The sequence below is a fragment of the Lissotriton vulgaris genome, chromosome 12, assembly GCF_964263255.1.
Source record: "Lissotriton vulgaris chromosome 12, aLisVul1.2, whole genome shotgun sequence".
NCBI classification, from domain to species: Eukaryota; Metazoa; Chordata; class Amphibia; order Caudata; family Salamandridae; genus Lissotriton; species Lissotriton vulgaris.
The window spans coordinates 446,905,395-446,921,381 of record NC_141700.1 but is presented as its reverse complement, the minus strand read 5'-3'; the positions used below and the strand labels follow the sequence as shown (position 1 = coordinate 446,921,381).

General features: G+C 30.0%; 10 non-coding genes across 10 annotated transcripts; all 10 read left to right on the top strand.

The window, feature by feature from the left end:
• Positions 1-2,233: 2,233 nt before the first annotated feature.
• On the top strand, positions 2,234-2,306 carry TRNAT-CGU (transfer RNA threonine (anticodon CGU)). The gene has a single exon. It is a non-coding gene; the product is annotated as a tRNA-Thr (tRNA).
• A 945-nt stretch (positions 2,307-3,251) lies between these two features.
• Positions 3,252-3,324, top strand: TRNAT-CGU (transfer RNA threonine (anticodon CGU)). Its single transcript has one exon. It is a non-coding gene; the product is annotated as a tRNA-Thr (tRNA).
• A 946-nt stretch (positions 3,325-4,270) lies between these two features.
• On the top strand, positions 4,271-4,343 carry TRNAT-CGU (transfer RNA threonine (anticodon CGU)). The gene has a single exon. It is a non-coding gene; the product is annotated as a tRNA-Thr (tRNA).
• A 945-nt stretch (positions 4,344-5,288) lies between these two features.
• Positions 5,289-5,361, top strand: TRNAT-CGU (transfer RNA threonine (anticodon CGU)). The gene has a single exon. It is a non-coding gene; the product is annotated as a tRNA-Thr (tRNA).
• Positions 5,362-5,795: 434 nt separating this feature from the next.
• On the top strand, positions 5,796-5,869 carry TRNAT-AGU (transfer RNA threonine (anticodon AGU)). Its single transcript has one exon. It is a non-coding gene; the product is annotated as a tRNA-Thr (tRNA).
• A 1,456-nt stretch (positions 5,870-7,325) lies between these two features.
• Positions 7,326-7,398, top strand: TRNAT-CGU (transfer RNA threonine (anticodon CGU)). The gene has a single exon. It is a non-coding gene; the product is annotated as a tRNA-Thr (tRNA).
• A 944-nt stretch (positions 7,399-8,342) lies between these two features.
• On the top strand, positions 8,343-8,416 carry TRNAP-CGG (transfer RNA proline (anticodon CGG)). The gene has a single exon. It is a non-coding gene; the product is annotated as a tRNA-Pro (tRNA).
• A 2,981-nt stretch (positions 8,417-11,397) lies between these two features.
• On the top strand, positions 11,398-11,470 carry TRNAT-CGU (transfer RNA threonine (anticodon CGU)). Its single transcript has one exon. It is a non-coding gene; the product is annotated as a tRNA-Thr (tRNA).
• A 946-nt stretch (positions 11,471-12,416) lies between these two features.
• Positions 12,417-12,489, top strand: TRNAT-CGU (transfer RNA threonine (anticodon CGU)). Its single transcript has one exon. It is a non-coding gene; the product is annotated as a tRNA-Thr (tRNA).
• A 946-nt stretch (positions 12,490-13,435) lies between these two features.
• TRNAT-CGU (transfer RNA threonine (anticodon CGU)) lies at positions 13,436-13,508 on the top strand. The gene has a single exon. It is a non-coding gene; the product is annotated as a tRNA-Thr (tRNA).
• The last annotated feature ends 2,479 nt before the right edge of the window (positions 13,509-15,987 follow it).

Genomic DNA, 15,987 nt, shown 5'->3' with positions numbered 1-15,987 from the left:
AAAAAAATTGTAAAGAATTCAAGAAATGAAATTGAGTTTTATAAGAGTATCTGTTTATTAAAACATATTAATCCTTGCGTAGTGATTGACTATCTTTTCGTGTTTAAGATTACAATACATATAAAGAAGAATTTATAGCAGAAAACACATTTTCATCATCAACAATAAATCATATATGCATTTTTTACTATTAACGTTGGTGCTGTGGCTTAGTGGCTAAAACGCCTGTCTCGTAAACAGGAAATCCTGAGTTCAAATCTCAGCAGCACCTAACTGTTTTCTCCATGCTTTCCGAATAATTTTCATCAAACACATGTTGAATACAATTTAAGAATAAACATCTGGTTCTATGAACTTTAGAATACGTTATCTTAAAAATTAAATAAAATGATTGGTATTGTGAAGATTTTTGTAGGAATGCATTGACTGAAATAGAGAAAAGAAAATGACAAAGAACAAGATAGAGGTGAATGATCACTCTATTTTTGAATTCAACTAATCCATTCTTCAGCAAGGTATATTTTAAAATGATATGAATAGGGTAAACTTCAAATTAGAGAGGTGTTTTTGATGAAGTGAAGAGTCTTCATTCAACTTAAGTGTTTGAGTAGAGAAGTGTGTGAACTTAGAAAAGAATATGAAAGTGAAAAAGCAATATTCTCTTGAACACCATAAAGAAAATTTTTCAAAATTAAGAATCAAGTGGGTGCTGTGGCTTAGCTCGTTAAAGCACCTGTCTAGTAAACAGGAGATCCTGAGTTCAACTCTCAGCAGTGCCTTGCTTTTCTCATTTTTATATGACAAATCATTTTCATTAGGTCTTATTCCGATACAATTAAAATATAAAAGTCTGATTCATCTTACTGTTGAACAGATCATCTTAAACCTTATAAAAAGCCAAGAATTTTTAAGATTATAGAATGAATACAGTTATTGCAAAATGAAAAAATACATATCTATGAGAAAGAAGTAGATGACATTTCTACCTAGATTTGAGCAATATTAATACCTTCATGAAAAAAATTGTAAAGAATTCAAGAAATGAAATTGGGTTTTATAAGAGTACCTGGTTATTAAAACATATTAATCCTTGCGTAGTGATTGAGTACCTTTTCGTGTTTAAGATTACAATACATATAAAGAAGAATTTATAGCAGAAAACACATTTTCATCATCAACAATAAATTATTTATGCGTTTTTTACTATTAACGTTGGTGCTGTGGCTTAGTGTTTAAAACGCCTGTCTCGTAAACAGGAAATCCTGAGTTCAAATCTCAGCAGCACCTAACTGTTTTCTCCATGCTTTCCGAATAATTTTCATCAAACACATGTTGAATACAATTTAAGAATAAACATCTGGTTCTATGAACTTTGGAATAAGTTATCTTAAAAATAAAATAAAATGATTGGTATTGTGAAGATTTTTGTAGGAATGCATTGACTGAAATAGGGAAAAGAAAATGACAAAGAACAAGATAGAGGTGAATGATCACTCTATTGTTGAATTCAACTAATCCATTCTTCAGCAAGGTATATTTTGAAATGATATGAATAGGGTAAACTTCAAATTAGAGAGGTGTTTTTGAATAAGTGAAGAGTCTTCATTCAACTTAAGTGTTTGAGTAGAGAAGTGTGTGAACTTAGAAAAGAATATGAAAGTGAAAAAGCAATATTCTCTTGAACACCATAAAGAACATTTTTCAAAATTAAGAATCAAGTGGGTGCTGTGGCTTAGCTCGTTAAAGCACCTGTCTAGTAAACAGGAGATCCTGAGTTCAACTCTCAGCAGTGTCTTGCTTTTCTCATTGTTATTTAACAAATCATTTTCATTTGGTCTTATTCCGATACAATTAAAATATAAAAGTCTGATTCATCTTACTGTTGAACAGATCATCTTAAACCTTATAAAAACCCAAGTATTTTCAAGATTATAGAATGATTACTGTTATTGCAAAATGAAAAAAATACATATCTATGTGAAAGACGTAGATGAAATTTCTACCTAGATTGGAGCAATAGTAATACCTTTATGAAAAAAAATTGTAAAGAATTCAAGAAATGAAATTGAGTTTTATAAGAGTACCTGTTTATTAAAACATATTAATCCTTGCGTAGTGATTGAGTATCTTTTCGTGTTTAAGATTACAATACATATAAAGAAGAATTTATAGCAGAAAACACATTTTCATCTTCAACAATAAATGATTTATGCATTTTTTCACTATTACCGTTGGTGCTGTGGCTTAGTGGTTAAAGCTCCTGTCTCGTAAACATGAAATCCTGAGTTCAAATCTCAGCAGCACCTAATTGTTTTCTCCATGCTTTCCAAATAATTTTCATCAAACAAGTGTTGAATACAATTTAAGAATAAACATCTGGTTCTATGAACTTTAGAATAAGTTATCTTAAAAATTAAATAAAATGCTTAGTGTTGTGAAGATTTTTGTAGGAATGCATTGACTGAAATAGGGAAAAGAAAATGACAAAGAACAAGATAGAGGTGAATGATCACTCTATTTTTGAATTCAACTAATCCATTCTTCAGCAAGGTATATTTTAAAATGATATGAATAGGGTAAAATTCAAATTAGAGAGGTGTTTTTGAATAAGTGAAGAGTCTTCATTCATCTTAAGTGTTTGAGTAGAGAAGTGTGTGAACTTAGAAAAGAATATGAAACTGAAAAAGCAATATTCTCTTGAACACCATAAAGAAAATGTTTCAAAATTAAGAATCAAGTGGGTGCTGTGGCTTAGCTCGTTAAAGCACCTGTCTAGTAAACAGGAGATCCTGAGTTCAACTCTCAGCAGTGTCTTGCTTTTCTCATTGTTATTTAACAAATCATTTTCATTTGGTCTTATTCCGATACAATTAAAATATAAAAGTCTGATTCATCTTACTGTTGAACAGATCATCTTAAACCTTATAAAAACCCAAGTATTTTCAAGATTATAGAATGATTACTGTTTTTGCAAAATGAAAAAAATACATATCTATGAGAAAGACGTAGATGAAATTTCTACCTAGATTGGAGCAATAGTAATACCTTTATGAAAAAAAATTGTAAAGAATTCAAGAAATGAAATTGAGTTTTATAAGAGTACCTGTTTATTAAAACATATTAATCCTTGCGTAGTGATTGAGTATCTTTTCGTGTTTAAGATTACAATACATATAAAGAAGAATTTATAGCAGAAAACACATTTTCATCATCAACAATAAATTATTCATGCATTTTTTACTATTAACGTTGGTGCTGTGGCTTAGTGGTTAAAGCGCCTGTCTCGTAACCAGGAAATCCTGAGTTCAATTCTCAGCAGCACCTAACTGTTTTCTCCATGCTTTCCGAATAATTTTCATCAAACAAGTGTTGAATACAATTTAAGAATAAACATCTGGTTCTATGAACTTTAGAATAAGTTATCTTAAAAATTAAATAAAATGCTTGGTATTGTGAAGATTTTTGTAGGAATGCATTGACTGAAATAGGGAAAAGAAAATGACAAAGAACAAGATAGAGGTGAATGATCACTCTATCGTTGAATTCAACTAATCCATTCTTTAGCAAGGTATATTTTAAATTGATATGAATAGGGTAAACTTCAAATTAGAGAGGTGTTTTTGAATAAGTGAAGAGTCTTCATTCATCTTAAGTGTTTGAGTAGAGAAGTGTGTGAACTTAGAAAAGAATATGAAAGTGAAAAAGCAATATTCCCTTGAACACCATAAAGAAAAGTGTTTCAAAATTAAGAGTCAAGTGGGTGCTGTGGCTTAGCTTGTTGAAGCGCCTGCCTAGTAAACAGGAGATCCTGAGTTCAACTCTCAGCAGTGCCTTGCTTTTCTCATTTTTATATAACAAATCATTTTCATTAGGTCTTATTCCGATACAATTAAAATATAAAAGTCTGATTCATCTTACTGTTGAACAGATCATCTTAAACCTTATAAAAAGCCAAGAATTTTCAAGATTATAGAATGAATACAGTTATTGCAAAATGAAAAAAACTACATATCTATGAGAAAGACGTAGATGAAATTTCTACCTAGATTTGAGCAATATTAATACCTTCATGAATAAAATTGTAAAGAATTCAAGAAATGAAATTGGGTTTTATAAGAGTACCTGTTTATTAAAACATATTAATCCTTGCGTAGTGATTGAGTATCTTTTCGTGTTTAAGATTACAATACATATAAACAAGAATTTATAGCAGAAAACACATTTTCATCATCAACAATAAATTATTTATGCATTTTTTACTATTAACGTTGGTGCTGTGGCTTAGTGGTTAAAGCGCCTGTCTCGTAAACAGGAAATCCTGAGTTCAATTCTCAGCAGCACCTAACTGTTTTCTCCATGCTTTCCGAATAATTTTCATCAAACACATGTTGAATACAATTTAAGAATAAACATCTGGTTCTATGAACTTTAGAATAAGTTATCTTAACAATTAAATAAAATGATTGGTATTGTGAAGATTTTTGTAGGAATGCATTGACTGAAATAGGGAAATGAAAATGACAAAGAACAAGATAGAGGTGAATGATCACTCTATTGTTGAATTCAACTAATCCATTCTTCAGCAAGGTATAGGTTAAAATGATATGAATAGGGTAAAGTTCAAATTAGAGAGGTGTTTTTGAATAAATGAAGAGTCTTCATTCATCTTAAGTGTTTGAGTAGAGACGTGTGTGAAATTAGAAAGGAATATGAAAGTGAAAAAGCAATATTCTCTTGAACACCATAAAGAAAAGTGTTTCAAATTTAAGAATCAAGTGGGTGCTGTGGCTTAGCTGGTTAAAGCACCTGTCTAGTAAACAGGACATCCTGAGTTCAACTCAGCAGCGCCTTGCTTTTCTCATTGTTATATAACAAATCATTTTCATTAGGTCTTATTCCGATACAATTAAAATATAAAAGTCTGATTCATCTTACTGTTGAAAAGATCATCTTAAACCTTATAAAAACCCAAGTATTTTCAAGATTATAGAATGAATACTGTTATTGCAAAATGAAAAAAACTACATATCTATGAGAAAGACGTAGATGAAATTTCTACCTAGATTTGAGCAATATTAATACCTTCATGAATAAAATTGTAAAGAATTCAAGAAATGAAATTGGGTTTTATAAGAGTACCTGTTTATTAAAACATATTAATCCTTGCGTAGTGATTGAGTATCTTTTCGTGTTTAAGATTACAATACATATAAAGAAGAATTTATAGCAGAAAACACATTTTCATCATCAACAATAAATGATTTATGTATTGTTTTAATATTACCGTTGGTGCTGTGGCTTAGTGGTTAAAGCTCCTGTCTCGTAAACAGGAAATCCTGAGTTCAAATCTCAGTAGCACCTAATTGTTTTCTCCATGCTTTCCAAATAATTTTCATCAAACAAGTGTTGAATACAATTTAAGAATAAACATCTGGTTCTATGAACTTTAGAATAAGTTATCTTAAAAATTAAATAAAATGCTTGGTATTGTGAAGATTTTTGTAGGAATGCATTGACTGAAATAGGAAAAGAAAATGACAAACAACAAGATAGAGGTGAATGATCACTCTATTTTTGAATTCAACTAATCCATTCTTCAGCAAGGTATATTTTAAAATGATATGAATAGGGTAAAATTCAAATTAGAGAGGTGTTTTTGAATAAGTGAAGAGTCTTCATTCATCTTAAGTGTTTGAGTGGAGAAGTGTGTGGACTTAGAAAAGAATATGAAAGTGAAAAAGCAATATTCTCTTGAACACCATAAAGAACAGTGTTTCAAAATTAAGAATCAAGTGGGTGCTGTGGCTTAGCTGGTTAAAGCGCCTGTCCAGTAAACAGGAGATCCTGAGTTCAACTCTCAGCAGTACCTTGCTTTTCTCATTGTTATATAACAAATCATTTTCATTAGGTATTATTCCGATACAATTAAAATATAAAAGTCTGATTCATCTTACTGTTGAAAAGATTATCTTAAACCTTATAAAAACCCAAGTATTTTCAAGATTATAGAATGAATACTGTTATTGCAAAATGAAAAAAATACATATCTATGAGAAAGACGTAGATTAAATTTCTACCTAGATTTGAGCAATATTAATACCTTCATGAATAAAATTGTAAATAATTCAAGAAATGAAATTGGGTTTTATAAGAGTACCTGTTTATTAAAACATATTAATCCTTGCGTAGTGATTGAGTATCTTTTCGTGTTTAAGATTACAATACATATAAAGAAAAATTTATAGCAGAAAACACATTTTCATCATCAACAATAAATTATTCATGCATTTTTTACTATTAACGTTGGTGCTGTGGCTTAGTGGTTAAAGCGCCTGTCTCGTAACCCTGAAATCCTGAGTTCAATTCTCAACAGCACCTAACTGTTTTCTCCATGCTTTCCGAATAATTTTCATCAAACAAGTGTTGAATACAATTTAAGAATAAACATCTGGTTCTATGAACTTTAGAATAAGTTATCTTAAAAATTTAATAAAATGCTTGGTATTGTGAAGATTTTTGTAGGAATGCATTGACTGAAATAGGGAAAAGAAAATGACAAAGAACAAGATAGAGGTGAATGATCACTCTATCGTTGAATTCAACTAATCCATTCTTTAGCAAGGTATATTTTAAATTGATATGAATAGGGTAAACTTCAAATTAGAGAGGTGTTTTTGAATAAGTGAAGAGTCTTCATTCATCTTAAGTGTTTGAGTAGAGAAGTGTGTGAACTTAGAAAAGAATATGAAAGTGAAAAAGCAATATTCCCTTGAACACCATAAAGAAAAGTGTTTCAAAATTAAGAATCAAGTGGGTGCTGTGGCGTTGCTTGTTGAAGCGCCTGCCTAGTAAACAGGAGATCCTGAGTTCAACTCTCAGCAGTGCCTTGCTTTTCTCATTTTTATATAACAAATCATTTTCATTAGGTCTTATTCCGATACAATTAAAATATAAAAGTCTGATTCATCTTACTGTTGAATAGATCATCTTAAACCTTATAAAAAGCCAAGAATTTTCAAGATTATAGAATGAATACAGTTATTGCAAAATGAAAAAAACTACATATCTATGAGAAAGACGTAGATGAAATTTCTACCTAGATTTGAGCAATATTAATACCTTCATGAATAAAATTGTAAAGAATTCAAGAAATGAAATTGGGTTTTATAAGAGTACCTGTTTAATAAAAACATATTAATCCTTGCGTAGTGATTGAGTATCTTTTCGTGTTTAAGATTACAATACATATAAACAAGAATTTATAGCAGAAAACACATTTTCATCATCAACAATAAATTATTTATGCATTTTTTACTATTAACGTTGGTGCTGTGGCTTAGTGGTTAAAGCGCCTGTCTCGTAAACAGGAAATCCTGAGATCAATTCTCAGCAGCACCTAACTGTTTTCTCCATGCTTTCCGAATAATTTTCATCAAACACATGTTGAATACAATTTAAGAATAAACATCTGGTTCTATGAACTTTAGAATAAGTTATCTTAACAATTAAATAAAATGATTGGTATTGTGAAGATTTTTGTAGGAATGCATTGACTGAAATAGGGAAATGAAAATGACAAAGAACAAGATAGAGGTGAATGATCACTCTATTGTTGAATTCAACTAATCCATTCTTCAGCAAGGTATAGGTTAAAATGATATGAATAGGGTAAACTTCAAATTAGAGAGGTGTTTTTGAATAAATGAAGAGTCTTCATTCATCTTAAGTGTTTGAGTAGAGACGTGTGTGAAATTAGAAAAGAATATGAAAGTGAAAAAGCAATATTCTCTTGAACACCATAAAGAAAAGTGTTTCAAATTTAAGAATCAAGTGGGTGCTGTGGCTTAGCTGGTTAAAGCGCCTGTCTAGTAAACAGGACATCCTGAGTTCAACTCAGCAGCGCCTTGCTTTTCTCATTGTTATATAACAAATCATTTTCATTAGGTCTTATTCCGATACAATTAAAATATACAAGTCTGATTCATCTTACTGTTGAAAAGATCATCTTAAACCTTATAAAAACCCAAGTATTTTCAAGATTATAGAATGAATACTGTTATTGCAAAATGAAAAAAACTACATATCTATGAGAAAGACGTAGATGAAATTTCTACCTAGATTTGAGCAATATTAATACCTTCGTGAATAAAATTGTAAAGAATTCAAGAAATGAAATTGGGTTTTATAAGTGTACCTGTTTATTAAAACATATTAATCCTTGCGTAGTGATTGAGTATCTTTTCGTGTTTAAGATTACAATACATATAAAGAAGAATTTATAGCAGAAAACACATTTTCATCATCAACAATAAATTGTTTATGCATTTTTTACTATTAATGTTGGTGCTGTGGCTTAGTGGTTAAAGCGCCTGTCTCGGAAACAGGAAATCCTGAGTTCAGTTCTCAGTAGCACTCAACTGTTTTCTCCATGCTTTCCGAATAATTTTCATCAAACAAGTGTTGAATACAATTTAAGAATAAACATCTGGTTCTATGAACTTTAGAATAAGTTATCTTAAAAATTGAATAAAATGCTTGGCATTGTGAAGATTTTTGTAGGAATGCATTGACTGAAATAGGGAAAAGAAAATGACAAAGAACAAGATAGAGGTGAATGATCACTCTATTGTTGAATTCAACTAATCCATTCTTTAGCAAGGTATATTTTAAATTGATATGAATAGGGTAAACTTCAAATTAGAGAGGTGTTTTTGAATAAGTGAAGAGTCTTCATTCATCTTAAGTGTTTGAGTAGAGAAGTGTGTGAACTTAGAAAAGAATATGAAAGTGAAAAAGCAATATTCCCTTGAACACCATAAAGAAAAGTGTTTCAAAATTAAGAATCAAGTGGGTGCTGTGGCTTAGCTTGTTAAAGCACCTGTCTAGTAAACAGGAGATCCTGAGTTCAACTCTCAGCAGTGTCTTGCTTTTCTCATTGTTATTTAACAAATCATTTTCATTTGGTCTTATTCCGATACAATTAAAATATAAAAGTCTGATTCATCTTACTGTTGAACAGATCATCTTAAATCTTATAAAAACCCAAGTATTTTCAAGATTATAGAATGATTACTGTTATTGCAAAATGAAAAAAATACATATCTATGAGAAAGACGTAGATGAAATTTCTACCTAGATTGGAGCAATAGTAATACCTTTATGAAAAAAAATTGTAAAGAATTCAAGAAATGAAATTGAGTTTTATAAGAGTATCTGTTTATTAAAACATATTAATCCTTGCGTAGTGATTGACTATCTTTTCGTGTTTAAGATTACAATACATATAAAGAAGAATTTATAGCAGAAAACACATTTTCATCATCAACAATAAATCATATATGCATTTTTTACTATTAACGTTGGTGCTGTGGCTTAGTGGCTAAAACGCCTGTCTCGTAAACAGGAAATCCTGAGTTCAAATCTCAGCAGCACCTAACTGTTTTCTCCATGCTTTCCGAATAATTTTCATCAAACACATGTTGAATACAATTTAAGAATAAACATCTGGTTCTATGAACTTTAGAATACGTTATCTTAAAAATTTAAATAAAATGATTGGTATTGTGAAGATTTTTGTAGGAATGCATTGACTGAAATAGAGAAAAGAAAATGACAAAGAACAAGATAGAGGTGAATGATCACTCTATTTTTGAATTCAACTAATCCATTCTTCAGCAAGGTATATTTTAAAATGATATGAATAGGGTAAACTTCAAATTAGAGAGGTGTTTTTGATGAAGTGAAGAGTCTTCATTCAACTTAAGTGTTTGAGTAGAGAAGTGTGTGAACTTAGAAAAGAATATGAAAGTGAAAAAGCAATATTCTCTTGAACACCATAAAGAAAATTTTTCAAAATTAAGAATCAAGTGGGTGCTGTGGCTTAGCTCGTTAAAGCACCTGTCTAGTAAACAGGAGATCCTGAGTTCAACTCTCAGCAGTGCCTTGCTTTTCTCATTTTTATATGACAAATCATTTTCATTAGGTCTTATTCCGATACAATTAAAATATAAAAGTCTGATTCATCTTACTGTTGAACAGATCATCTTAAACCTTATAAAAAGCCAAGAATTTTTAAGATTATAGAATGAATACAGTTATTGCAAAATGAAAAAATACATATCTATGAGAAAGAAGTAGATGACATTTCTACCTAGATTTGAGCAATATTAATACCTTCATGAAAAAAATTGTAAAGAATTCAAGAAATGAAATTGGGTTTTATAAGAGTACCTGGTTATTAAAACATATTAATCCTTGCGTAGTGATTGAGTACCTTTTCGTGTTTAAGATTACAATACATATAAAGAAGAATTTATAGCAGAAAACACATTTTCATCATCAACAATAAATTATTTATGCGTTTTTTACTATTAACGTTGGTGCTGTGGCTTAGTGTTTAAAACGCCTGTCTCGTAAACAGGAAATCCTGAGTTCAAATCTCAGCAGCACCTAACTGTTTTCTCCATGCTTTCCGAATAATTTTCATCAAACACATGTTGAATACAATTTAAGAATAAACATCTGGTTCTATGAACTTTGGAATAAGTTATCTTAAAAATAAAATAAAATGATTGGTATTGTGAAGATTTTTGTAGGAATGCATTGACTGAAATAGGGAAAAGAAAATGACAAAGAACAAGATAGAGGTGAATGATCACTCTATTGTTGAATTCAACTAATCCATTCTTCAGCAAGGTATATTTTGAAATGATATGAATAGGGTAAACTTCAAATTAGAGAGGTGTTTTTGAATAAGTGAAGAGTCTTCATTCAACTTAAGTGTTTGAGTAGAGAAGTGTGTGAACTTAGAAAAGAATATGAAAGTGAAAAAGCAATATTCTCTTGAACACCATAAAGAACATTTTTCAAAATTAAGAATCAAGTGGGTGCTGTGGCTTAGCTCGTTAAAGCACCTGTCTAGTAAACAGGAGATCCTGAGTTCAACTCTCAGCAGTGTCTTGCTTTTCTCATTGTTATTTAACAAATCATTTTCATTTGGTCTTATTCCGATACAATTAAAATATAAAAGTCTGATTCATCTTACTGTTGAACAGATCATCTTAAACCTTATAAAAACCCAAGTATTTTCAAGATTATAGAATGATTACTGTTATTGCAAAATGAAAAAAATACATATCTATGTGAAAGACGTAGATGAAATTTCTACCTAGATTGGAGCAATAGTAATACCTTTATGAAAAAAAATTGTAAAGAATTCAAGAAATGAAATTGAGTTTTATAAGAGTACCTGTTTATTAAAACATATTAATCCTTGCGTAGTGATTGAGTATCTTTTCGTGTTTAAGATTACAATACATATAAAGAAGAATTTATAGCAGAAAACACATTTTCATCTTCAACAATAAATGATTTATGCATTTTTTCACTATTACCGTTGGTGCTGTGGCTTAGTGGTTAAAGCTCCTGTCTCGTAAACATGAAATCCTGAGTTCAAATCTCAGCAGCACCTAATTGTTTTCTCCATGCTTTCCAAATAATTTTCATCAAACAAGTGTTGAATACAATTTAAGAATAAACATCTGGTTCTATGAACTTTAGAATAAGTTATCTTAAAAATTAAATAAAATGCTTAGTGTTGTGAAGATTTTTGTAGGAATGCATTGACTGAAATAGGGAAAAGAAAATGACAAAGAACAAGATAGAGGTGAATGATCACTCTATTTTTGAATTCAACTAATCCATTCTTCAGCAAGGTATATTTTAAAATGATATGAATAGGGTAAAATTCAAATTAGAGAGGTGTTTTTGAATAAGTGAAGAGTCTTCATTCATCTTAAGTGTTTGAGTAGAGAAGTGTGTGAACTTAGAAAAGAATATGAAACTGAAAAAGCAATATTCTCTTGAACACCATAAAGAAAATGTTTCAAAATTAAGAATCAAGTGGGTGCTGTGGCTTAGCTCGTTAAAGCACCTGTCTAGTAAACAGGAGATCCTGAGTTCAACTCTCAGCAGTGTCTTGCTTTTCTCATTGTTATTTAACAAATCATTTTCATTTGGTCTTATTCCGATACAATTAAAATATAAAAGTCTGATTCATCTTACTGTTGAACAGATCATCTTAAACCTTATAAAAACCCAAGTATTTTCAAGATTATAGAATGATTACTGTTTTTGCAAAATGAAAAAAATACATATCTATGAGAAAGACGTAGATGAAATTTCTACCTAGATTGGAGCAATAGTAATACCTTTATGAAAAAAAAATTGTAAAGAATTCAAGAAATGAAATTGAGTTTTATAAGAGTACCTGTTTATTAAAACATATTAATCCTTGCGTAGTGATTGAGTATCTTTTCGTGTTTAAGATTACAATACATATAAAGAAGAATTTATAGCAGAAAACACATTTTCATCATCAACAATAAATTATTCATGCATTTTTTACTATTAACGTTGGTGCTGTGGCTTAGTGGTTAAAGCGCCTGTCTCGTAACCAGGAAATCCTGAGTTCAATTCTCAGCAGCACCTAACTGTTTTCTCCATGCTTTCCGAATAATTTTCATCAAACAAGTGTTGAATACAATTTAAGAATAAACATCTGGTTCTATGAACTTTAGAATAAGTTATCTTAAAAATTAAATAAAATGCTTGGTATTGTGAAGATTTTTGTAGGAATGCATTGACTGAAATAGGGAAAAGAAAATGACAAAGAACAAGATAGAGGTGAATGATCACTCTATCGTTGAATTCAACTAATCCATTCTTTAGCAAGGTATATTTTAAATTGATATGAATAGGGTAAACTTCAAATTAGAGAGGTGTTTTTGAATAAGTGAAGAGTCTTCATTCATCTTAAGTGTTTGAGTAGAGAAGTGTGTGAACTTAGAAAAGAATATGAAAGTGAAAAAGCAATATTCCCTTGAACACCATAAAGAAAAGTGTTTCAAAATTAAGAGTCAAGTGGGTGCTGTGGCTTAGCTTGTTGAAGCGCCTGCCTAGTAAACAGGAGATCCTGAGTTCAACTCTCAGCAGTGCCTTGCTTTTCTCATTTTTATATAACAAATCATTTTCATTAGGTCTTATTCCGATACAATTAAAATATAAAAGTCTGATTCATCTTACTGTTGAACAGATCATCTTAAACCTTATAAAAAGCCAAGAATTTTCAAGATTATAGAATGAATACAGTTATTGCAAAATGAAAAAAACTACATATCTATGAGAAAGACGTAGATGAAATTTCTACCTAGATTTGAGCAATATTAATACCTTCATGAATAAAATTGTAAAGAATTCAAGAAATGAAATTGGGTTTTATAAGAGTACCTGTTTATTAAAACATATTAATCCTTGCGTAGTGATTGAGTATCTTTTCGTGTTTAAGATTACAATACATATAAACAAGAATTTATAGCAGAAAACACATTTTCATCATCAACAATAAATTATTTATGCATTTTTTACTATTAACGTTGGTGCTGTGGCTTAGTGGTTAAAGCGCCTGTCTCGTAAACAGGAAATCCTGAGTTCAATTCTCAGCAGCACCTAACTGTTTTCTCCATGCTTTCCGAATAATTTTCATCAAACACATGTTGAATACAATTTAAGAATAAACATCTGGTTCTATGAACTTTAGAATAAGTTATCTTAACAATTAAATAAAATGATTGGTATTGTGAAGATTTTTGTAGGAATGCATTGACTGAAATAGGGAAATGAAAATGACAAAGAACAAGATAGAGGTGAATGATCACTCTATTGTTGAATTCAACTAATCCATTCTTCAGCAAGGTATAGGTTAAAATGATATGAATAGGGTAAAGTTCAAATTAGAGAGGTGTTTTTGAATAAATGAAGAGTCTTCATTCATCTTAAGTGTTTGAGTAGAGACGTGTGTGAAATTAGAAAGGAATATGAAAGTGAAAAAGCAATATTCTCTTGAACACCATAAAGAAAAGTGTTTCAAATTTAAGAATCAAGTGGGTGCTGTGGCTTAGCTGGTTAAAGCACCTGTCTAGTAAACAGGACATCCTGAGTTCAACTCAGCAGCGCCTTGCTTTTCTCATTGTTATATAACAAATCATTTTCATTAGGTCTTATTCCGATACAATTAAAATATAAAAGTCTGATTCATCTTACTGTTGAAAAGATCATCTTAAACCTTATAAAAACCCAAGTATTTTCAAGATTATAGAATGAATACTGTTATTGCAAAATGAAAAAAACTACATATCTATGAGAAAGACGTAGATGAAATTTCTACCTAGATTTGAGCAATATTAATACCTTCATGAATAAAATTGTAAAGAATTCAAGAAATGAAATTGGGTTTTATAAGAGTACCTGTTTATTAAAACATAATAATCCTTGCGTAGTGATTGAGTATCTTTTCGTGTTTAAGATTACAATACATATAAAGAAGAATTTATAGCAGAAAACACATTTTCATCATCAACAATAAATTGTTTATGCATTTTTTACTATTAATGTTGGTGCTGTGGCTTAGTGGTTAAAGCGCCTGTCTCGGAAACAGAAAATCCTGAGTTCAGTTCTCAGTAGCACCCAACTGTTTTCTCCATGCTTTCCGAATAATTTTCATCAAACAAGTGTTGAATACACTTTAAGAATGAACATCTGGTTCTATGAACTTTAGAATAAGTTATCTTAAAAATTAAATAAAATGCTTGGTATTGTGAAGATTTTTGTAGGAATGCATTGACTGAAATAGGGAAAAGAAAATGACAAAGAACAAGATAGACGTGAATGATCACTCTATTGTTGAATTCAACTAATCCATTCTTTAGCAAGGTATATTTTAAATTGATATGAATAGGGTAAACTTCAAATTAGAGAGGTGTTTTTGAATAAGTGAAGAGTCTTCATTCATCTTAAGTGTTTGAGTAGAGAAGTGAGTGAACTTAGAAAAGAATATGAAAGTGAAAAAGCAATATTCCCTTGAACACCATAAAGAAAATTGTTTCAAAATTAAGAATCAAGTGGGTGCTGTGGCTTAGCTCGTTAAAGCACCTGTCTAGTAAAAAGGAGATCCTGAGTTCAACTCTCAGCAGTGTCTTGCTTTTCTCATTGTTATTTAACAAATCATTTTCATTTGGTCTTATTCCGATACAATTAAAATATAAAAGTCTGATTCATCTTACTGTTGAACAGATCATCTTAAATCTTATAAAAACCCAAGTATTTTCAAGATTATAGAATGATTACTGTTATTGCAAAATGAAAAAAATACATATCTATGAGAAAGACGTAGATGAAATTTCTACCTAGATTGGAGCAATAGTAATACCTTTATGAAAAAAAATTGTAAAGAATTCAAGAAATGAAATTGAGTTTTATAAGAGTATCTGTTTATTAAAACATATTAATCCTTGCGTAGTGATTGACTATCTTTTCGTGTTTAAGATTACAATACATATAAAGAAGAATTTATAGCAGAAAACACATTTTCATCATCAACAATAAATCATTTATGCATTTTTTACTATTAACGTTGGTGCTGTGGCTTAGTGGCTAAAACGCCTGTCTCGTAAACAGGAAATCCTGAGTTCAAATCTCAGCAGCACCTAACTGTTTTCTCCATGCTTTCCGAATAATTTTCATCAAACACATGTTGAATACAATTTAAGAATAAACATCTGGTTCTATGAACTTTAGAATAAGTTATCTTAAAAATTAAATAAAATGATTGGTATTGTGAAGATTTTTGTAGGAATGCATTGACTGAAATAGAGAAAAGAAAATGACAAAGAACAAGATAGAGGTGAATGATCACTCTATTGTTGAATTCAACTAATCCATTCTTCAGCAAGGTATATTTTAAAATGATATGAATAGGGTAAACTTCAAATTAGAGAGGTGTTTTTGAATAAGTGAAGAGTCTTCATTCAACTTAAGTGTTTGAGTAGAGAAGTGTGTGAACTTAGAAAAGAATATGAAAGTGAAAAAGCAATATTCTCTTGAACACCATAAAGAAAATTTTTCAAAATTAAGAATCAAGTGGGTGCTGTG